At 43.2% G+C, this 24,808-nt stretch overlaps 1 protein-coding gene across 1 annotated transcript in view; it reads right to left on the bottom strand.

The window, feature by feature from the left end:
- PLEKHG1 (pleckstrin homology and RhoGEF domain containing G1) overlaps window positions 1-7,274 on the bottom strand; it is a 291,716-nt gene extending 284,442 nt beyond the window's left edge. The window contains exon 1 of the mRNA XM_064292170.1: window positions 7,217-7,274. The gene's annotated coding sequence lies outside the window, so the exon portion shown is untranslated. The remainder of the gene's footprint in view (window positions 1-7,216) is intronic.
- Between the last annotated feature and the right edge of the window lie 17,534 nt (window positions 7,275-24,808).

The raw sequence follows: 24,808 nt of genomic DNA, 5'->3' as shown, positions 1-24,808 counted from the left end.
CCATGAGTTGGTGATCTTACATACAACAGAACGAAACGTTGTCCGGGCCAGCGCCATCTTCATGATCTTTGATACATACAAGCCTACTGCTGAGGTTATTGCATCAATCCATCTCATTGAGGGTTTACCCGTTTTCTCTGACCCTCTACTTTACCGAACATGATGTCCTTTTCTAGAGACTGGGCTTTCCTGATGATGTGTCCAAAGTAAGTGAGACAAAGAACATTCTGACCATATTTCTTCTAAGAAAGCATGGAGGTAAAGGTGCTCAAATTCAGGGCTTTGAACCAATTCACTTCAGTTTGACACCCCTGCCTAGGAATCTTGTTAAAATATAGATTCTGATTCAGTATATACAGGGAGAAATGTAAATTCTCAGCAGAGGTGTCAAACCAAAATGAACTTGTTTGAAGCCCTGCTCAAATCTCTGCCCGATAAGAGGCGGAAAGGCTCCAAAGGAGAGATGGATATTGAAACTCTGTATGGAAGGACTCCAATCTTGGTGAGAGAAAGCACCAACAGTGGTGAGACATAGCACCGTTCACGTAGGGGCTCTGTGAATTATCCTGCATGGAAGGAACACAGGAGATGTGGGGAAATGGGAGAAGTGGGAACAAGGGCCTTGGGTGCCATAATCAGGGTTCTGAATTTCATTTCATATGCAGTCATCAATGATGTCTTTAAATAGGCTTTATTCTAACCCAGCCAAGTTTCTCTCCCTATTCAGGATCTAACTAACTCAAGGCTGCTGTTGTTAGCTGTCACTGAGTTGGCTCCACGTACGATGAAGATAAACACTGCCCAGTCCTGTACCACCTTCGTGACCTCCGGTATGCTTGAGTCCATTGTTGCAGTCACTGTGTATTCTGAGTGACTTCCAACCTAGGGGGCTCATCTTCCAGTACTATATCAGATAATATTTGGTTGTGATCCATAACGTTTTCATTGGCTAATTTTTGGAAAGAGATTGCCAGGCCTTTCTTCCTAGTCTGACTTAGTCTGAAAGCTCTGCTGGGACCTATCTATCATGGGTGACGCTGCTGGTATTTGAAATACTGGTGGCATGGCTTCCAGCATTACAGCAACACACAAACCACCACAGTACAACACACTGACAGAAAGGCAGCAGAACTCAAGGCAGAATGTTGAAATTTGGTGCTGCCTTTCCTGTGTCAACTGGCTGCTGTGTCTAACAGAGACTTCTAATCTCAGGGTGAGAGAAAATTCAAAAGAGTGACTCAAAAAAGGAATGACAAAGGAAATCTTAATTAAAAGCCAGGCTATATTGAATCAAATTCGATAGAGCCTATGAAATGTCATTTTAAGTCTCCAGGAGAATACTGATGGGTATTAAAAACATACACTATTTCATCTAGAGTAGAGAGGGCCAAATACAGCCTGTAACCTATTTTTATATGGACTGTAAGGCGAAGATTAATTTTCACATTTAAGGGTTACATACAAACAAAACTCCCTCCAAACGAAAGAATATGTGACAGAGACAGATGTGAACCACAAAGCCTAAAGTGCTTAACTATCTGGCTGCTTATACCAAAAGGTTTGCGGATGCTTGATCTAGAACTTCTCACGGTCCTCTTCCATCCCTATTCCGTCACAGGCATCTACATACTACCTAAGCAGATAAGCGCTCAGAGTGAGTAGACACAGAGAAAATTAGATCTATTCATCACTTCAAAAGTTAGAGCTAATTTAATAGTATGACGATTTATTGATTTAGTAATTCCTCTTATGAGAATTCTAAAGCTTTAGCTATTATCAGGCTCATGTTCATCTTAACTTTTTCTTTTATATTTTCTAGAGATGATCTCCTTAGGCTGAAGGGCTTGCGAGCTTTTGGCCAAATGCTGTAACGGTTTGACCTTCTAGTGCCAGAGATAAGCGGCTTCTGTAGACACCACAGCATCCTGGTTATTAAAGTTCACCAAAACAACTTTCTTAATTAAAGACCAGTGAAAACTCCTGCTCTCCTCCCAGCAGGTTAGTACACCAAGTGAACACAGCTGCAATTTTCTTTTTTTTTTTTCCAACTTAGCCTAACATTAACACACTTCAAGTTGCCTTTCCTCTAGGATTATACTGGGAAGGGGAAAAAGAAAAGGGCTATGGACTGGCAGATTCATCAGTCCAACATCTTTAGCTTTCCATCAAACAGTAATTCAGTATTTATTAAAGGAAGATGTTTAGGTTTGGAATTTTTCGCTTAGCTTGTACCTCTCTGGAAAACTTTTTTTTTTTTTTTTTTTTGTAATCTTATGTTTTTATGTTTACAGATTGAAAAGATACTCAAACTGGAAAAGTATTTTCGATACACAGTCAACTTCTAATCGGTGGTATGGGAATCGCCCAGGCATACTGCAAGCTGTTCTACAGCATCTAGGTGCCCTGTTTTTGCTGTCAGTTGCTATCTCGTTAGCTCTAACCCATGGCCACCCCGTGTACAAAAGAACTAAACACTGCCCAGTCCCGCACCATCTCACAATCACTGGTATGCTTGAGTCCATGTTGTGGCCACTATGTATCCTCAGTGCCTTCCAACCTAGGGGGCTCATCTTCCCGCATTATATCAGATAACGTTCTGTTGTGATCCGTAAGGTTTTCATTGGCTAATTTTCAGAAGGAGATTGCCAGGCCTTACTTCTTGGTCTTAAACAGTGAGTCTTAGTCTGGAAGCTCTGCTGAAACCTGTCCACTCTGGTGACCCTAATAGTATTTGAAATGACAACGATGTAGCTTCCAGCATCACAGAAACATGCAAGCCACAACACTGTGATAAACTCACAGGTGGTGGCTAGATACCCTATGGTTCAGTTATATGGCAACAAAGCTGTTCCCATCTCCAAGAAGATTAGCCATATATCTCTATCATCACTGCTTAAGCACCTGTTGCTTTTCGCTAGCATGGGCAATATAAAGCTGAACACATAGTCAGCTCTTAATTACTTGAGAGCTGGCTCCTCAGTCAGTAAGTTCTACTTGGCACAGATGCCTGTGGTTCTGAATATATGAACGGCTTTGGGTCAGCTTTTCGTTTTATAAAGCAAGACTGATGTGGGCTATGATGAAACATGAATATAATCACGTGCCACATAATGTCCGTTCAGACAGTGTGCAGCCACATAGACGTCTGTGGTCCCGTAAGGTTAGAACAGAGTTCAGAAATCCTGATAGGAGAATGGGACGTAGCAGACTTAGCATGGCACACTCAACAATCATGAAGATCCTCAAAAGTAAAGAAAAGATTCTCCAAGCTATTAAAGGATTGGCTCCCCTGAAAGCTACAAGGCTAATGAAAAAATACAAAAGAGACCTATATCAGACACGGAGAAATTACCAATGATGTGGATTGAGGACCAAACACAGAAGCAAATCCCTCTCAGCACTGATGATTACTGCTAGGGCACGAAGCTTGTTAAAGATGCTTAAACATAAAGCAGGACCAGACTATGGTACCGAGTTTAGCGCTAGCTCTAGGTGCTTCAATCCAAGGCTTCAAACCTGTTCATTCTGGTTCAAACCCTTGCTGAGAATTTGCATTTCTAACAAGTTCCCAGGTGATGCTAATGCTGCTGGTTACAGACCAATTCTGAGAACCACTAGTGGTAAAGTGGTTCTTAAGTTTTATTATACATAGGAATCACCTGGGGATATTGTTAAAATGCAGATTTTGATTCAGCGTATCTGGGGAGGAAATGTAAATTCTCAGCGGGGGTTTGAAACAAGGCTTCCAACTGGTTCAGTCTGGTTTGACCCCTTGCTGAAAATTTGCATTTCCACCCATACATACTGAATCAGAATCTAGCTTTTAGCAAGATCCCCAGGTGATTCTTACGTACATGATTCTAAAATTTATCATACATAAGAATCACTTGGGGATCCTGTTAAAAGGCAGATTCTGATTCAGTATACCTGGGGCAGAAATTCAATTCTCAGCAAGGGGTCAAACGAGAACAAACCAGTTGGAAAACCGTTCAAAGCCCTAGTTCAAGTGGTGCGTCTGCAAGCGATGCGGAGAGGTGGCAGAAGAATTTGTTGGAACCTTAGATAAGCTAACTGTAGAGGGAGGTTATTTGTTCCTGCAAATTTTTAATATGGACTAAAAATATGGACAAAGCCTCCTTATTCTGGAAGCAAATGCTTGAAAGGATTTTCATCCAGAATATTCTGCTCATACAACATCCAAATCGTGGAATGTCCTATTTCACAGAACATATTGTGGATGGTAAGTGGTGCATGACTGTATCGAGATGAAGACTAAGCAACACAAGCGTACTTGGTTGCTTAGTCTTCATCTAAAAAACGTTTCCACTCCCATCCCCACTTGAATACACCAAACATCTTGCATTGGAAGCCATATTTTTTCTAAGTCAAAAGAGACAAAGTGATTTGTTTGCTTTAAAGAGCAAGCCATTATACCTAATTAAAAGTGCATCTCCGGGCAACCATCATTTCTAGGTAGTGAAGTTCAGGGGAAAGAGAAGTGAAACTGGGTTAAGTTATAGCTCTGCCAATTGAGAATTACGCAGCCTCCTGCAAAACCACTCACTCCCTGAGACTTGGTTTATCAACAACAATCATCTTTAAAGCACACAATATGTGTCAGGCACTTAATACGGATTATTTCATTTAATCCTCAGTACAACTCTGGAGGTAGGAGCCATTATTATCTCAAATTGACAGAGGAAGAAAGAAAGGTGAGATAATCCAGACAGAGTGATCAACTATGATTGTTAGATTTTCCAAATTATAAAATAATCTATATCTAAATAATTTCCTTAGAGAGGTCAAGGTTACCGTGCCAGTCTGCTGCAGAGGTGAGCTTCCTACACTGGTCAACTAACTCCAAGTATATGTTCTTAACCCTAGAGCTTTCATAAATCTTTAAGATGTGGGGTCTGAACTAGATCATCCAAGATCCATCCTAGCTTTAAAAGTCTGTGGGTCTAATCATCTCTGCAGGCAGAGTAAGAGATAACAAAATCTGCAGCTACTGAACAACTGAAGGGCCAACTCTAAGCAAGAGAAACAGCAAAAAGTGGATCACAGCCATTAAAACTCAGAGTATGGATTCAGGAATTGCTTTTTGTTTACCAATACCCAGCAGATTTAGTGCTACTCAAACATTTCCCCATATTTATGTGTCAATCTATGAACTACTGAATCTTAATCACTGAAAAATCCTATCCTCAAAGGAGAACAATACAGTACTGGTTATACATCATTTTGAAAAATCATGTTACCACATCCTATTGATTTGTTTGAGAAAAGTGATGATTTACCCTCTTTGAGCTACAGCCTGAATCTCTTATGGAAATATTTAAGCCTGTATTTGGCAACAATCATCCATTCTGAAGGCAGGGAAGGAAGCTGGTGCCCAGAGGGTAGAAGGAGACAGGAAAATACCATCAAGGATTAGAGTGCCTGGTAACTGTTTACTTCTGCACTCTGTTCAGTGCTTTAGTGGACAGCTTCAGGGAGCTACAACAGGAAAAAGGACACAGGATGAAGTCAATGAGGTAGGAGTGCTCTGGGGAAAGTTTTCTCCAAGTGGTTCAATGGCTTAGACACGGGGCTAAGGTCAGGACAAAAAGTAACACCAGGAATCGGCAAGCCAGACTCTAAGATGTTCAAGGGGTCAAACACCAAAACATCACTTTTATATCTAAGTCTTAACTATAGTAGACCAAACAAATACCACTATGCGTGGGAGAGGAGGGAGTTGAGTGTGCAGTTTTAGAAAACATCTAGTCCACTTACTTGGTTTTAAGTGAGGAAACCGAAGGCCACAGAGGTGGGATGGCCTGCCCAGTTAACCCCCCACTGCAGGGCCAAATTAGAACAGCGTTTTCTAACCGCCCCCCCCCCCCACCTCACCAAGATGAGTTTGGAAACGTTTTTATAGCACTTTAATCAAAGTCCAAAATCTGTACATTCTTAAAAAGAACCCCAACTACAGAGGCTGAGAGGCCAGAAAATGCAGACTCTAACACTTGGTTTTCGCACTTTGAACACTTCAGAGCATTATTGGATCTATCTGCAACTCCGATTCTGTTAGATGACAAATTCCACCGACAGTTAACATTCTAGCCTCCTCGTGGCTTAAATATGAAGCACAAGGAAGCTCTGTATCCAATCTGTAGAAAAACCTTAAGTCTCATTCTGCGATGGGCATTGTCTTCTGTGATGACTGCCTTCCATGGGACCCACACTCAACGATTACAAAATCATCTATAGCAGCCGTGGCCACCTGAGGGCTGTCCAAAAGGAGTCACACACCAGAACTTAATGAAACGCCGCTTTACAAACAAGGCTCCACCAGCACTTCAAAATAAATCACCTACCTCATGGTTTCCAGTGAACGGAATGAACCGTAACAACTCAACGACTTTTCCTAATGAGAACGTCCTCAAGCTTCTGGTTTCAGAACAGGACGCAACAGAGCACACAAAGAGGGGGCGGGCATCACCCGCAGACCCGCTGTCCTCGGGGGCCAGGACGGTAGGAAAGGTCGGAGCGGACCAGGTGTTACCATTTAAATCGTGACCCGCGAGCCGCAGGCTTCGACCTTCCACGTACCCTACCCCCCAAACCCCCAAATAGCACCTTTGCAGAGCAGGGCCACCAGCGCCCAGCCTCCCGCTTTCACCGCGGTCCGCGTCCTGGCAGTCAGGCTCCGTTATGGGCTGCTCTGGCTGAGTTGGGGGTCGGTGGGTTTTTTAACAGGCCGGGGTGCAGGAAAAACCCCGGCCCTGAGGAGCAAACGCTGCAAGCACCGGGGCTGTAGGTTAAGGAGCCGGAGAGCCGGTCGAGGCTGCGCCGGGTCCGGGAGCGGGTGGTCGGGGTCCGGAGCCAGGCTCTGGGGCTTAGGGGCGGGGGCCGGGGCCTGGAATCCCAGGTCCTGGAGTGGAGCCCGGGGTCGGGGGCCAGGACCGACCCGGGGCCGGGCGGGGGCGGAGGCGACAGCGGGTCGTCCCCTCCAGGCGGCGGCGAGCAGCGCCCGGCCCGGCCCCCGGCTGCGCGGCGCTCGCCTCAACACGCTGTACCCCACCTCAGGCGGGTGCGCAGGGCGACAGAGGGTCGGTGATGGGCCCGGCACCACTCCCCACCCGCCTCCACCTGCCGATGGGGGGCGCCGGGCTGAGTGTCCCAGCTCCCCTTCCCGTTCCCCCGGGAGCCCGGCGCGAGGTCCCATCCTTACCCGGAGAGGGCGGCTCCGAGCGCTGGGCCCCTGGCGGTGAGGCCGGGACGCGCCGCGCTGGGGCTGCGCCGGCCGAGCTCCGCGCCCCGCCGCGCTCCGCCAGCCCCGCCGAGCCGCGCCGCGCCGACTTCCTCTTCCTCCGCGGCCGCACCCCTCCTGCCCGAGCGCCCCGGGCGAGCAGCGGTCTCCTCCCGCCTCCCCTCCCTCCTGGGGGCCACAAAGGTGGGGAACGGGAGGAGGGCGAAAGAGAAAGAGATTAAGCACTTGGACTTGGCTCTGGAGCCTTGCCAAAGAGAGCAGTCAAATTACAGCCTCCAGGGGAAAAAGTTTTTAAAAAAAACTCCCAGCTACTGTTTTCGCACACGCATCACTTTTCTCCATTTTCTGGGCTCTGCGGGCTTAGCTTTAGTTGGGACGTGATAATGTCCCATATGATTAAAAAAAAAAAATTAAAAATGATTCTTTTCAGCCAACATTCTAGTACAGTGAAACCTGTGAGAGCAGGAACTCGACGGGACTGCCTGGTTTTTCAGGTCTCCCAATTTTCCGCCTTTGACAGGGTGCAGTCTTACCATTTTTCTAACGCTCGTTTTAGTTGAAAATGTTTGCGTGTTACGCCTTACACAGGTTCCGACTTTCGCAGGCTTTAATGTATTGCCCGGGAGCTCTGGGGTAATATGTAAAAAGAGGGGGAAACCTGTTTTTCAGGCATCATTGCCCTTATGACTTCAGTTAATGTACCAAATAACCTTTGCTAAGAGAAAGTTAAAGGCAAAGGAGAACAACCTTTGTGACAGCCAGATAGATGTTTAAAGGCACCGACTCTATAATAAAATTACGACTCCAATCAAAGGTGCCTAAAATGAAAGTCGAACGCATGTTAAGTGATTTCTTAATACATAAGGCTGTCAAAGGCAGACATGTTTGCTATCGACCCATTTAAAAAAAAAAAAAAAAACTAAACAAACCTGCTGCCATGGAGACTTTGAGTCTTGGTGGCCTCAAGTGTGTGAAAGTAGAACTGTGTTCCATAGGGTTTTCAGTGGCTGGTCTTTCAGAAGGAGGTCACCAGGGCTTTCTTGCAAGGTTCCTCTGGGTGGGTTCAAGCTGCCAACCTTTCAGTTAGTAGTCTAGCACGTAACCATTTTGTAATTTGTGTGAATGCACTCCTAGTTTATTCTTTTATAGACCTTCAACTTTACCAGTTACTAGCTGTGTGGCCTTCAGCAAACTATCTTTAACCTCTCTGTGCCTCCGTTCTCTCATCCCTCATAAAATGGGGATGATGATTGTCATGGACTGAATTGTGTCCCCCCAAAATATCTCTCAACTTGGCAAGGCCATGATTCCCTTGTATGATTGTATGATGTCTACCATTTTATCTTCTGATGTGATTTTCCTAAATGCTGCAAATCCTATCACTATGATGTAATAAGATGGATTAGCAGCAGTTATATTGATGAGGTCTACAAGATCCGGTAGTATCTTAAGCCAAACTCTTTTGAGATATAAAAGAGAGAAATGAGCAGAGAGACATGGGAACCTCATACCACCAAGAAAGCAGCACTGGGAGGACGGTGCGTCCTTTGGACCTGAGGTTCCTGTGCTGAGATGCTCCCAGACCGAGGGAAGACTGCTGCATCACGAGGACCTTTCTCCACAGTCCACAGAGATAGAAAGCCTTCTGCTGGAGCCTGCGCCCTGAATTCGATCTTCTAGCCTACTGAACTGTGAGAGAATAAACTTCTTTTTGTTAAAGCCATCCACTTGTGGTATTTCTGTTATAGCAGCACTAGATGACTAAGACGGTGCTGTTGGTGCCTACCTCATAGAGTGGCTGTGTGATTTAAAGAGGATAATGCACAGGAAAGGCTGAGGAGCAACCCTGGCCCAGAATAGAGCCTGAATAAATGCTATCTATTGTTATTGTTGATTTTCCTCTTTTACCTGCCTTTGTGTGTATGTAGATGGTTATGGAAATTATAATAAAGATTTGAAATAAATAAGGAATTGTGCAATAAGGCCACACAGCATCACAGTTCTCTCCTCTAAGATGTAGGAGTTTATGTTCTATTTTATAATTTGAGTCTCCACAACTGACTTGTATTACATACATAAAGCACTTTGACTGAGTTACACGTGGAATACATTTACCATGGAAGATTTGCATTGGGACTGAAACAGCTATTTGCCATCTTTACAGCATTCTTTAACCTTATAATGCTGTGTGAGGTCAACAGGACAGGTGTTAGCACCCTTTCAGACAGGAAACTGAGCCTTTGGAGGCTTCATCAAGTCCCTTCCTAGTGCCTAGAACTCACACAACGCCCTGCCTGTCAGCCCGTCTCTCAACGCTGTTATTTGCAATGGCAGTAAGTGCATCTGTGAAAGAATGCCACATCTGCGGTCTATCAATCCTGTGATATAGGTGGTGGTTGTGTGCCATCAAGCTGATTTCAACTCATAGCGATGCCATGTGACAGAGTGGAACTGCCCAGTAGGGTTTTCTAGGCTGTAATCTTTATGGGAGCATATCGCCAGGTCCTTTCTCCCACAGAGCAGCTGGGTGGGTTCAAACCTCTGGCCTTTCAGTTAGCAACCAAGCACTTAATCGTTTCGCTACCAGGGCTCCTTGTAAGGTGGGAGATAGTCCTTATTTTACACTCCGAGGACCTAAGGTTCCATGAAGCTAATTGATGGGAGTGCTTGTGTCTGAGGGGTGGGGAGAACTTGGAGAGAAAGGGAGGAGAACTAGGCTTTCCTGATGCCTTGTAAAATGTACTCTCTAGTACTATCCTCCCTGGCCCTACAGAGCCTCGATTTCTGAGCACAGACGACCTGAGAGGGAGGCAGTGTGATCTGATGAAAAGCCTCTGGACCAGCTGATTCTGCCACCTGCTAAAACCCCTTTGCCGTCAAGTAGATTCAACTCACAGTGACCCTGTAGGGCAGAACAGAACTGTCCCATAGGGTTTCCAAGGCTGTAATCTTTACTGAAGCAGACTCCCACATTTTTCTGCCATGGAGTGGCTGGTGAGTTCCAAAAGGTGACCTTTTGGTTAGCAGTGAAGTGCTTAACCACTGCACCACCAGGGCTCCTTTGCTACCTACTAGCAGATAATAGTTCTGAACGTTGGTTCTTTACGGATGGGTTATTAATATTCTGTCCAGCCCACCTCATATCACTTCCCCCTAGTTTATTAATAGGGAGAAGGGCGGAGGGTGGGGAGTACAAAGAGGAATGTGAACTCTCATTTGTTGATACTGTGTGCCACACTGATCATTAGAGTCTGAGCTCTTTAAAACCACCTGGTCTGACCCACTGTGTATCTAGTTTATCTCTGTGTCCCCAGCATTTAGCTCAACTCCCAGCACATGATAGAAAATGTTCAAGGGAGGGAGGGAGGGATGGAGGGAGGGATGGAGGGATGAAAGGGCAACGTAAGAGTTGCGAAAATAGTAGCATTCCAGTTAGCAATATGCTACTACCCACACTTAAGGAGAAGAATCCAGTGGAGTGACTTTCTAGCTGTGCATCCGGTGTCTTTTGGTGCAAAGTCTTCCTAATACCCCTGTACTATGCAAGCTCAAAAACTGAAAGCAGAAACCACTGTATTTATAAACAAAGGACTTTAATGTAGGGATTTGGCTCTACGAGTGACGGAAGAACCAAGAATTCAAAAGGAGACAGTGAAGCAACCCAGAGATTCGCAACAGCAGAAAGCCACCACCACCCCTGGGTGGGAAAGGAGTGTATTACAGGTGGAAGCTGTCTGTGGTTGCTGGAGAAAGAGCTACTGCCATTGGCACTGGCAGAGAGGACAAGAAATACCCTGGTGTCTCCCTTCTTCGATCCTCCAATCCAGTGCCTTCTAATGGTTGAACCCAGTTGACAGAGGAACTTGGAACATACAGCCAACAGGAGTGCCTCCATCCTCCCCAATCCCACGATACAGAGCAAGAAAAGAACAGGCCCAGGCCCAGCATATCCCTCAAATTGTACCTGGAAGAAAATGACTTTTCCCTCTCAAATAAGATTGGGTCTATCAATTAGATTTCTGTTGAAGAAGTGATTTTGCCTTTTGAGATTACTAAATGTCTCCCAAGGCGTCTCATTTATTTCTCATACGGACCCAGTAAAGCACACTTTATAATCCCAAGGTCACAGTCATGAAAACCTTACGGAGGGCAGCTCTACTCTGATGCACATGTGGTCCCATGAGACAGAACTGACTCAATGGCAAACGGTGTGTTTTTGCTTTGGTAAAGTTACATACAAGGACCCAGGTTCAGGGAGGTCCAGTGACTTGCTCAAGGTCACACAGCGATACACGGCAGAGGAGGATTCAAATACAGAGCTCTGCATTCCAGTTGTCATGGGCTTCCCACTAAATCAGCTGTTTCTAGTGAAAGGCGCAGCAGTCGTGCCCATTTAATAAAAGCACAGTCTTGTGTAGGGTCACATTTCAGGGACACCAAGCTGCGCACATATGGGAGTTAATGTTTGCAAAGCTTACAGATTTAAAATGCTGTATTATGCCTTGCTTTCATTTTACGACTTATGGTAATAACTTTTATGAGGCTGGTGATGGCTGTACCGAATATATGATTATTCCACAAAAAAAAATTTCCACAAGATCAGAAAAATCATGTCCACTGAATGATAGGAGCACCTCAGAAAAACACTGGTAGCATTTATCTAGTTTTTTTTCCCCTCTTTCTTTTAAAGAGTGATTTCAATTTCAAATTTGATTTTGTGAGGCTTTAAAAGAAAGATCTAGAATTTTTTGGCTGTGTTAGAGAGATTATGGTAAGAGAAAGGACTTATGGTAGAGAAGACAAAAGACCAAGGATGTAAGCACAGTGGATCCTCCTTATTTGTAGATTCCATATTTGTAAATTTACGTACTCACTAAAATTTATTTGTAACCCCAAAATCCATACTTAAAGTGCTTTTGTGGTCATTCATGGACATAAGCAGTACAAAAAATCTGAGTCACCCAATCCACATATTCCCAGGTGAGGGAGAATAAGGCAAACACTGTGTCTTCTTGTTTCAGTCCTTGTACCGGAGCCAAAGGTCTATTTTTTTTTTTTTGAGGTCTATTTAGTGCCATGTTTTTCACATTTTTGTGGTTTTCCTTGGTGATTTTGCTGTTTAAAATGGCACCCAAGCATGGTGCTGAAGTGCTGTCTAGTGTTTCTAAGCACAAGAAGACTGTGATGTACCTCACGGAAAAAATACATGTGCTAGATAAGCTTTGCTCAGGCATGAATTATAGTGCTGTTGGCCATAAGTTCAATAATAAAGAACTGACGACACCTCAAGTAAGCATCTTTAAACAGGGACATACATAAAACAAGGTTACGTATTGATGGGTTGATGAAAATGTTGTGACCAGAGGCTTGCGGGAAGCTAACCCTGTATTTCCCCCAGGAGCAATGGTTCAGTCTTCATTAATTCAGTGTTCGCAGTGACTTTATAGAACATGACTACCACCAATAATGACAATCAACTGTAAATACCTGGTAGAATGACACATGCCTGCACATTCTCTCCAGACATGAGTGGCAATCAGAGTCTATGTTCCTGCTGCTTCTCCTTTGTCTCAAACCTCTAATTAGTTAGAAGATTTAAATATTAAGAAGTTGTGCTGACCTCAAGCAGTGAAAAATAAAACAGGAACATTCATGAGCATTACTATTGCTCTGAACTGAATGTGTTTCAAAAAGATAGGTTGAAGTCCTAACCCTCAGTACCTGTGAATGTGACCTTACTTGGGAATAGGGTCTCTGTAGATGTAATCGGTTAAATTAATATGACGTTGTAATGGAGCAGGGTGGGCCCTAATCCAATGTGAGGGGTGTCCTTATAAAATAAGAGAGACACAGATGGACACACAGAGGGAAGAACACATTGTGACCATGGAAGCAGAGATTGGAGTGATGCTGCAGATGCAAGCCAAGGAACCCTTGGGGCTACCAGAAGCTGGAGGAGACAAGGAAGGATTGTAGGGTGCTGCCCAGGCACTTACAGGGTTATTGCATAATATATGGTATAGGCACTGTATTAAAACAAAACAAAACAAAACAAACCATACAGTTGCTGTTGAGTCGATTCCTATAGCTTGGCTGCTAACCAAAAGGTCAGCCATTCGAATCCACCAGCTATTCCTTGGAAACCCTACAGGGCAGTTATACTCTGTCCTCTAGGGCCATTATGAGTTAGAATCAACTCAACAGCAACAGGTTTTTTTAAAAATTCCCTTCTCAAAAAAAAAAAAAAAAAAACCTAAAATCCAGAATTAGAGATTATGAATCTGAAGTTTGAAAGAGCTCACATTATATTGAACAGATTCTACTAAAACTATGTTTTAGAAAATGTAAGAAGCTGTGATCTGTCTGAAATGGCTCATACTCGTTTGTGAGAGCTGGTTGTTAAAATTTCATGAATTCTGTGAGCCAGTTGACATCAAGTGAGTAGCTTGGAATCAGCCATGGTAGAAATACTTAAAAAAAAAAATTAAAAAAAAATTTTTTTTTTTTTTTTAAAACTTACACCACAGAAATTGGCAAATGCTACAAATCAGGGCTTCCTTCCCACCCTCCACCTGCCAGAGCTGTTTGTTAAACATTTACCAGCACACAATTGCAAAACAACGAGCAAAGGAAGGGGGGAAATGTCATGCTGTGAGCTCCTCCCAGTCTACTCTTCCCCACAGGTTGGAAGGGCAGTCTCCAGCTGACTGGTGCTAAGGAAGGGTCTAGGGCATTGGCAAGCAAACTACTTTTCAGAAAAGATTTTAACTCCTTGTCTTAAAGGTAATTTAAAAAGTTCAAGAACAAGATTTGTATGTTTTGCCTTATCAGGACAGCTATAAATTTGACGTGCATTTTATTGCTTCATCAATAAAAGTAATCCTATGGCACTGCCTTAGAACATCCATCCAAGTCCTCTCCTAGGAGTGTGGCGTTGCAAAAAATTATTGCTGCCGCAGTGGGAAAATCTCAATTGTACGAAACTCATGAAAACCGAGATGTGAGTTTTCTTCCCAATACCCTCCCCGACCCTTTTTAAAGGAAGATATGAAAAATAGTTTAAGAGTAAAAGTTTACCACGCAAAGATGTTTCGACCAATGGCTATCCGACCCCTCCCCCGCCCCAGAATCACACAGCTGCTGTTGAGTCTATCCTGACTCACGGTGACCCCGTGGATGTCAGAGTAGAACTGGGTTCCATAGGGTTTTCAGTGGCCAGTTTTCAGAAATAAATCACCAGGACTTTCTTTTAGCACATCTCTGAGTGGACTTGTACGTCCAGCGTTTCCATTAGCAGCTGAGCTTTTAACTATTTGGGCCACCCAGGGACTCCTTACGCAAGCCACAGGGACTCTAGAAGTAGCACAGAAGCAGAGCAAAGGACCAGTGAATGGTGCTACCTATGGTGGTGCCAGTGACAGAGATTCCTGGGTTCCTATCCCTCCTCATACTCAACCCAGAAAGACGTTTGGAGCTTATTTGCCAGTTGGAGACTATAGGTTGAAGGACGAGCACATGGGAGGCGCAGTTAGTATATGAACTAACGTAAACTTGGAGGAAAAAGACTGTATTGCAAGAAGTCTAGCCAGAATGCTTTTTAGAAGCAAGGATAGTGAGACTTCATCTCACATCCTTTGGACACACTTTCAGGAGGGACCAGTCCCTGGAGAAGGACATCATGCTTGCTAAAGTGGAGGGTATGTGAAAAAAGAGGAAGACCCTCAACAAAATGAATTGACACAGTGGCTACAACAATGGGCTCAAGCATAGCAACGACTGTGAGGATGGCACATGACCAGGCAATGTTTCAATCTTTTGTACATAGGGTCGTCATGAGTTGGAACCGACTTGATGGCACCTAAGAACAGCAACAGACTCTTCTATGTCACAGCCTTTAAATGGAGCTTGACTAGTGATTATCTAGTTCTTCTTTCTTCTATGCATCTATAGACCAAGCCCTACTACCTGTGAGGAAAGGAATTTTAAGTTCAAGATCTGAACATAGATGCTATAGAAAGAAAGAAAAAAGGAACTGAATAATTACAGAAAACAAAGCGATCAGCGGAAAGGGGAAAAGCCCTGTAATTATCCTTATTTGTTAATGCTGAAAAAAGGTCTCTGAGGCAGTAAATTGGCAGTGTTTTTCAGACACGACATCATCTTAGAAACAATTATCTAGGACCATCACGAAGGTCTCTCTATAACAGCTCTTTAACTAGAATCTGCTGGCAAACTTGGAGAGCTGGCATATTCAATAGAATGCCATTCCTTTTTTAATTTCCATTTAAAATGGTGGCACCAATTTCATGAAGAATAAACAATGCCTTATTCTAACCAAAACTCCAGAAAGTCAAGTTCCGATGAAATCGGCCTTTAAAGGTTGTCCTCACATCAAATGCAAAATGCTGTTTAAAAAATGTTTGGTATTAGGAATCAAATTGCCTAGAACTGGGTTTTTATACTATATATTTTTTTATTCCAACCAAAACTCCAGAAGGTCAAGTTCCGATGAAATCGGCCTTTAAAGGTTGTCCTCACATCAAATGCAAAATGCTGTTTAAAAAATGTTTGGTATTAGGAATCAAATTGTCTAGAACTGGGTTTTTATACTATATATTTAAGAAGTTAAAACATAAAATTTCAAATACAGTTAAATGTAGCCCATCCTGTAAGGTAGAAACCCTGGCGGCGTAGTGGTTGAAAGAACTTTAGCTGCTAACCAAAAGGTCAGCAGTTCAAATCCACCAGACATTCCTCGGAAACCCTATGGGGCCCTTCTATCCTGTCTTAAAGGTTCACCAAAAGTTGAAATCGACTTGATGGCAAGGGGTTTGTTTCTTTGTTTTTTTAACCTGTAAGATGAATGCAAAATTTAAAAAAATTTAATACCATGTATTATGGATTGAATTGTGTCCCCCCAAAATATGCATTAGAATCTTAACTCCTATACCTGTGGATAAGGGGCCTGGGTGATGCAATGATTAAGCTCTTGTCTGCAAACCAAAAAGTTGGTGGTTTGAACCCAGTTGGCTGCTCCACAGAAGAAAGGCCTGGAGATCAGCTTCCATAAAGATAACAGCCAAGAAAACCCTATGGGACAGTTCTACTTTATCACATGGGGTTGGATTGAATTGGAATCAACTTGGCAACACACAACAACAACATACTTGTGGATGTAATGTAATCAACTTTCATAATGCAATCAAATGTAATGCAATCAATCAGTCAACTGGGGTCATACCAGTGTTAGGTGGTTCCCAAACCTAATCACTTCTGAGTTCTAAAAAGACCAGAATAGACACACAGGCTCACACACGCGCACACACACCCACACACTCACATACACAGGGCAAGACAGATAACCTGTGAGGATCATCTCCAAGCCAAGGAACCAAGGGACACCTGGGGCTGCTGACAGTGAGGGAATGAACACAGCCAAGATGTTGATTTGGACTTTTAGCCTCCAGAACTGTGAGAGAACACATTTCTATTCTTTAAAGCCACCCACTTGTGGTATTTGTGTTAGTTTTTTATACAGCCACACTAGGAAACTCTAAGACACCCTGAAATTCTCCGTAAAATTAGAAATTCATTTTGGATATTGACATGTTGATACTTGAAAATTTGAAGACCTGAAATTTAAACAGCAGTTATCAGTGGGCCCATAAAGCTCAGTCTTGGAAGCCCAGTGTGGCAATATGGAAGGAGGGCAAAGGTGAACTGAGCAGGGAAAGGAGGGAGATTAGATTTCTAGCTTATCTCTGGGAGGTCCTGAAGAAGTGAGACCTGAGGATGACATCATTCTAACCTCGAAATACTTTCTTCATGTGAGCATGATCCAACTTTCTGATTTGCTAAAACAGTACGGCGGACTGAGATTTTGTAATTTTTAATAAAATAGATCTCAAACTCAGTTTTTCTTTCAAATTCCTTTGCTAAAGTCAGGACAACTGTATTCAGCACCTTTGGTCACCAGACTCTATTAGAAGAGAGTATCCTGGATAAACTTAGGAATTCTTAAGAAAAAATGAATTATTTTTGCTGCATAGTTCATCAGTGTTTGCTAGGTGAATATACTATAAATGTTTAGAATTGTGTTTTGTATTTAAAGACTGGTGAGATAGCCCATTACACTTGTGTGTATCACTTTCTTCAGAACAGAAATGAAGTCATCCTCCCCGTCACTGTCACATTTGTGTGTGCATTTCTGTCTCTTTGAACAAGCTCATTCTTCCAGTCTTCCTTTTTTTAAAATTTCTGAACAACCTCTCACCCCTCCAAAAAAGCAACTGTATTCACGCTACCAACATCCTTATTCCTGCTGACATTTTCTTTCCAGGTTCATTCAGCAAAATCAGATTATGTAGTATCAGAAAATTATGCATGAATTTCCAGTTGCTCCACATATTTTGGCATTTTGTAATAGAACAAATTAAACCAGAAGCCAAAGAAACATCAGGCTTTTTCTTAATTTCTCCTAAAAAAAAAAATCATTCTTTAAAAAATTATATCTGCATTTTTGTAATTGCTCCCAACTTCTTCACCATGGTTGAACAACTGACTTACGTATAGACAAAAACCACCTACCAAAGACCCAGACAGAAATATGATAGAAGATCTAAACTCCACAAATCACGCAGACTCAGCTACCTGTGTCTACTTGAGTCCTTTGTAATGCAATAATAAGCTTCAGGCCCACTCAGTATACTGGTTTCAAAGTAACTTTTTCTGTAATTACAGAAAGACTTTGTTTATGAAGAGCCCATTTTCATGATCACTTTCCAGCAACCAAATACTTATGTGAAAGGTGACTTCACATTTCTAGCAAGATGTCTCGCGCTCCTATTTCTTTTAAGAAATGTATCCTTTAACCTTTCAAGAACAGAAGGGGTCTTTTAAAACTACTCAGCAAATTAAAAAACAAAAAGAAAAGAAGATACCTTTGATATGGGCTAATTAAACTAGCAAACATCTACTGGACTGGTATAATTAAAAATATAACACACAAAGATGAAATAACTGCATGTCTCCCAGGAGGACTACCATTTCTTTCTAGTCCACATGCCCTGGCAAGTCCTTATCCCTTAATGCCCACGTGGGATATGTCCACTTTCAGGCTCCTACTCACTCTAAGTAGTGCTGCTGCCAGCCTGGTCTCAGTAGGATGCTGTTTGCATATCGAACACCACAAAAAGGGTCCCCAAATGGTTAAAAGCTAAGCCAAGCAGCAGTGACCAGGTAGGACTTTGAGAGAGTGACCCAAAAAATAAGCCAAGAATCAAAGGCCTCTGAGTAGTGGGGAGACTTGCCAAGTAGCCAGCAGCCTGCATGTTACCTCTCTCCACAACAATCCCCGTCCCCGCTTTTGCAAAGCCACGAGGTAGACAAGCCCTTCCACCGCTGCAGCCCTGTCCAAAAGGAAGCAGTTTCCTGGGCAGTCGCTCAGAGCTGGGGCAGGTGGTTTTGCAGAGCACACATTGGAGAGAAACACAGCTAATTAAGTGTCAGCATTGTGTAGACCTGCACAGGAGTTAAGCAGAAAAAATGTAGCTAGAGTTTAGTATTAGAGTGGAGGAAGACTCCCTACTTACATACTCAGCTTTTAGGAACTGCAAGCTTGGTTGGGAATTGATTCTCTGAATCATATCCTGTTGCAAGGTTATGTTGTGTATCCTGCTACAAAGGAATACCCAACCCACTATGGATTAGCATGGAATGTGGACCAGTAAGATACCTACAAGGATCACCAAATTATCTTAAATTAGGAAGACCAAAGAATAAAAGCTTGACAGGCCTAGGACAAAGACCCTTCCCTAAAATGGGGGTGTGAAGGAGATGATGGACATGAATCCTTATAAGAGTAATTAGTCTTGTTTATTTCACAAATTTCCTAGTAGGAAAAAGGCTCAAACATTTCCTGGCATATCTGCATACTATTTGCAGTTCATTGTTTAGATACTCATTTACATCCATTGCTTTAAAAAACCGTGTACAGGTCATTCCATAATGTGAATACATTCTCAATTAATTTCTTGTTCAATGACTTCACAATATTAAGTGTTCGAAGAATCCTTCAGGATTGTTAAAAAATAATACTTGAACCCAAGGGTTGGAAGAATTGACATCTTTGAATTACGGTGCTGGCAAAGAACGTTAAATATACCACAGACTGCCAAAAGAACAAACAAATCTGTCTTGGAAGAAATACAGCCAGAATGCTCCTTAGAAGCAAGGATGGCAAGACTACGTCTCACATACTTTGGACATGTTAACAGGAAGGATCAGTCCCTGGAGAAGGACATCATGCTTGGAAAGTAGAGGGTCAGCGGAAGAGAGGAAGACCCTCAATGAGATGGGTTGACATAGTGGCTGCAACAATAGGCTCAAGCCTAAGAATGATTGTGAGAATGGCACAGGACTGGGCAGTATTTTGTTCTATCATACACAGGGTCACTATGAATTGGAACCGGCTCAATGGCACCTAACAACAACAACTTTCAACTTGATAATCAGAGTATACAGATAGGCAAGGCACACCTGCTCCTGTACAGTAAAGTGCCTGGTGTACCTCACAGTATGCACACCACTCATCCCTTGAACAAACTTCAGTGGCTCCCTGGTTTAGCCTTAAGTTCAAACTCCTTAGCTTGACATTCAAGGCCTGTTAATTTAGTGCCTATCCAACCACACTGCCTTCCATCATCATCATTATTCTGAAGTCCATGGGTGATGCAAACGGGTGACATACTCAGCTGCTAACTGAAAGATTGGAGGTTAAAGTTCACCCACAGGTGCCTTGGAAGAAATGGTTGGCTAGCTACTTCCAAAAAATCAGTCAATGAAAACCCTGTGGAGCACAATTCTACTCTGACACAATGGGGTCACCATGAGTTGAAGTCTACTGGACAGCAACTGGTGGTTTTTTAATTAATATTATTCCACCCAAACCATTCAGCTAACCAAATCTATCAATGAATAGTATTCCCCAAATATATGATGTGAATTTCTGTGTTTATGGCTGGAATGTGTTTTCCTATATTCTTTGAGGAGATGTAGCCATCCTCCAAGAAGTTCAAGTTCCACTTCCTGTACTAGGTTTTCCCCAAACACTCCAAGGATAACTCCTCCTCAGAATGCCCAAAGCTTGTATTGTCTATATCCCTTTACCCTCAGCTGCAACAGGGACTGAAATATTTTACCAGGTGTGCACTCAAAGTGTGATTATTGACAATGATAGAATAAGACAGGTGAGATATATTTAATTTCATAATGGCCAGGCTTGCATGTACACGACTTTTTGTTTTTAAAAAAATGGAAGCAAGTAAAATTGATATAATTGGAGGTAGTTATTCATACAAAAAATGATTCATTGGTGGGTTCTTTAGCATCACGGCCTCTCTACTATACTTAAGTATTTTTTAATAAACTAACTACTTGGCAGAAGGGGCTAAATAAAGCTTAAATTAGATTAAAATGTAGTGCATTATTTTTATTCTTCTTCATGGATTCTGATGCTGTTTGGCTTAGTTTAACGAGCGAGATGATACTGTAAATCTATGGCTACTACCGCCGAAGCGCAAAACCAGTAAGTCACAGGCTGACAGAATTTTCCAGAACTGGAAAAGAACTTAAGAGACTGTCTAGTGCAACTTTTCAAACAATTTCCTAAACAACTCTTGTCCGGAAAATAAAATAAAAATGCCAATTCACTCATGAATGAATAATATGTGGAGCAGTTTTCATAACTGAGATCTGCTGTGAGAAGGAGACAGACCCAGTCAGGGCAGTAACCATTTTCACAGCCAGCCGACTTCAGTGTGAGCCTTTGTTGCAGCCTGGGATCGCCTGGGGGTGGCTCTTTCTCAGCGGATCTGCCAGCAGAGCTGTCTGTGTGAGGAGGTGAGAAATCACTGTCCACAACAGCCCAGAAATGGAGGAAGTACTTGGGCGGTACACGGGGCTTTCCAGGCAGAACTGTGAAAGGTATTTTTTAGGAGGGCAAAGGGATGTATTGTTTTTACTGGAAAGGTCCTATGCTCATTTCTTGAACTTGGCATAGAGGTAGATAGTGGAGGCAGGACGATTTGGTCTAGCATTGCCAGAAGCTCCCTCATGGCTGACTGCTTGGAGGGACAGTCCTCGATGTAATGGTCTGTCTGCCTGAAGAATAGCTCATTATTTCATTCATGCATAAAATGCATTAATTAATTCATCCAGTCTTTGCTGAGCTCCTACTGTGCGCCAGCGACTATGCTAAGCCCAGCAGGCACGGAGTGAACAGATGAGACACTGTTCCAGCCCTCACTGCCACGTGATGGGGGAAACAGACCACAGTTAGATAATACCCACATAAGTACAAATTCCCAACTGTGGCTTTCTGAGAATATTTACAGGGGAAATACCCTAGTCTAGGGATTCAGGAAATCGTCCTTAAAACTGAATTTTGAGCGGGATCTGAGAAGAAGGAGGAGTTAATGTGGCAAAAGGGAGGGGGAGAGGATGATAATATTCTAGACAAGGAAAATATTTGCAGCTAGCGCAAAGGCCCTGAGGCAGGAGGAGGCAGGAGGAAGTGGTGTCTAGAAAAAGGTTGGTAAGGCTGGAGGGCCTTGAGTGAGGTGGGAGCCTTGTCAGAGGTGTTGCTTGGAAGGAGGCAGTGGGTGTCTGATCTGAGCGACTGGGCTGTAGGAGGCAGAGTGCCTTGGGTTGATGGCTGAGGGAGAAGGAATTCTAGGTCAGTGTGCTGTGGAGACCAGAAATTGTGAGGCCAACAGGCTTTGTGACCCAGGACAAGTCATTCCATCTCTTTGAGTTTCGATTTTTTAATCTATAGAAAACGATTGCATTTGGAGGCAGTCCACGGCTGGTTCCTGCCTCTGCTATTCACTAACTGGGTAACTGCTAGGAAGATTAGTGAACTACTTTGAGCCTTAGCTTTCTTGTCCAGAAAGCAAGGATAATTACTCCAGTTCTGCCTGCTTCGCAGAGTAGTCGCAAGAAGAGAAAATTAGATAAGTAATGGAAAAGTGCTTTGAAAAATTGGGAAGCATGATGCAATGAAAGTAATAACAATAAGATGGACGGCAATAGTGATAAACAGAGGTTCATCAACAAGGTGAAGCTGGTGTAGAGAGAAATACTGGGTAAAGAACTAAGTTTCCTAATCTGATTTGGAAATGAGTTAGTTCTTTATTCTGTGTTAATCTGCTTAAGTCAGTTTCGTGATTAGGCCAGGAGTTTTCTTATCTACTTAGTTGAAGCCAATTGGAGCCAAACTTGAATCTCAGCTCCTCCACTTTACTGCTGTATTAGTTTTTTATTGCTGCCTAAAAGATTACCACAAACTTGCTGGCTTCAAACCCCACCTATTTATCATATCACAGCTCCCACAGGTCAGAGGTCTGGCATGGCTCACCTGAGGTCTCTGTTCAGGGTCTCACGCTCAAGGTGTTGGCCAGCTGTGTTGTCATCTGAGGCTCTGGGAACAATCTGCTTCCAAGCTCATTCAGATTGTCAGCAGAATTCGGTTCTTCATGGTGGTACGATCAGTTTCTTTGCTAGCTATTGGCCAGGGATTGCTCTCAGGTCCTAAAAGGCTCCTTCTAGTTCTTGCATGGGGCCTCCTCCATCTTCAAACAAGCAATGGTGCAAGGAGTCCTTTTCGTGCTTGGAATCTCTCTGACTTCCTCTTCTGATACCAGCCAGAGAAAGCTCTCTGCTTTTAAGGACTAATGTAATTAAATCAGGTCCACCTGGATAATCTCCTTATCTTTAGGTCATCTAAGCCATATGATGTGACATAACCATGGAAGTGATATCCGATTCACAGCTTTGGATACTAGGGCATGGAATCTTGGGGGACATTTTCAGAATTCTGCTACCCACGATTGCTCAGGGAGACCCTCTATTTGTTTTAGTTTCCTCATCTGTATAAAACCAAAACCAAACCTGTTGCTGTCAAGTCGATTCCAACTCATAGCGACCCTATAGGACAGAGTAGAACTTCCCCATATGGTTTCCAAGGAGCGGCTGGTAGATTTGAGCTGCCCACCTTTTGGTTAGCAGCCAAGTTTTTTTTTTTTTAAGTTTTGTTGTGCTTTAAGTGAAGGTTTACAAATCAAGTCAGTTTCTTGTACAAAACCTTACACACACCTTGCTATGTACTCCTAGTTACTCTTCCCCCTAATGAGACAGCATACTCCTTCTCTCCACCCTGTGTTTCCATGACCACTCGGCCAGCTTCTGTCCCCCTCGGCCTTCACATCTCCCCTCCAGACAGGAGCTGCCCAGATAGTCTCATGTGTCTACTTGATCAAAGAAGCCCACTCCTCACAGTATCATTTTCTGTCTTGTAGTCTAGTCCAATCCCTGTCTGAAGAGTTGGCTTCAAGAATGGTTCCTGTCTTGGGTTAACAGAAGGTCTGGGGGCCATGACCTCTAGGATCCCTCTGGTCTCAGTTAGACCATTAAGTCTGGTCTTTTTACTAGAATTTGGGGTCTGCATCCCACTGCTGTCCTGCTACTTCAGGGATTCTCTGTTGTGCTCCCTGTCATGGCAGTCATCAGTTGTAGCTGGGCACCATCTAGTTCTTCTCGTCTCAGGCTGATGTAGTCTTTGATTTATGTGGCCCATTCTGACTCTTGGGCTCATATCTTGTGTCTTTGGTGTTCTTCATTCTCCTTTGCTCCAGGTGGGTTGAGATCATTGAGACCAATTGTTGCATCTTAGATGCCCACTTGCTAGCGTTTAAGACCTCAGATGCCACTCTCCAAAATGGGATGCAGAATGTTTTCTTAATAGTTTTTATTATGCTAATTGACCTAGATGTCCCCTGAAACTATGGTCCCCAAACCGCCACCACTGCTACTCTGGCCTTCGAATCATTCGGTTTATTCAGGAAACTTCTTTGCTCTTGGTATAGTTCAGTTGTGCTGACCTCTCCTGTACTATGTGTTGTCCATCCCTTCACCTAAATTAGTTCTTGTCTACTATCTGATTAGTGAATCCCCTTCTCTCCCCCTCACTCCCTCCCCCTTCTCGTAACCATCAAAGAATATTTTCTTCTCTGTTTAGGCTATTTCTTGAGTACTTGTAATAGTGGTCTCATACAGTATTTGTCCTTTTGCAACTGACTAATTTCACTCAGCATGATGCCTTCCAGGTTCCTCCATGTTATGAAATGCTTCATAGATTCATCATTGTTCTTTATTGATGCATAGAGCAGCTGAGTTTTTAACCACTGTGTCACCAGGGCTCCCTCATCTGTACAACGGGGTGCAAAAATACCTTGAAGCATCATTGTGTTGATAAGTAAAATAAGATAGGCGTTGTGGCTAAAACGCATCAGCTATCCAACAATTGTGCGTGTCCTTCCCTGGCATCTCAAAAAAATCTTGGCATCTCAAGATCCTATTTTTTACATTGAGTGCTCTGCTAGCTCCTAACACTGGGAGAGCTTATACGAAAAGAAGAATGAGTCCTCTCCTTTACAAAACCTCAGAGTTTTATACTATTGTATCACTAGAGTCCTTGGGTGGTACAAATGGTTAACA

This window comes from Loxodonta africana, chromosome 1, assembly GCF_030014295.1.
Source record: "Loxodonta africana isolate mLoxAfr1 chromosome 1, mLoxAfr1.hap2, whole genome shotgun sequence".
NCBI classification, from domain to species: Eukaryota; Metazoa; Chordata; class Mammalia; order Proboscidea; family Elephantidae; genus Loxodonta; species Loxodonta africana.
Note: the sequence above shows the minus strand (reverse complement) of the source record. Positions and strands in the feature narration are given on the sequence as shown.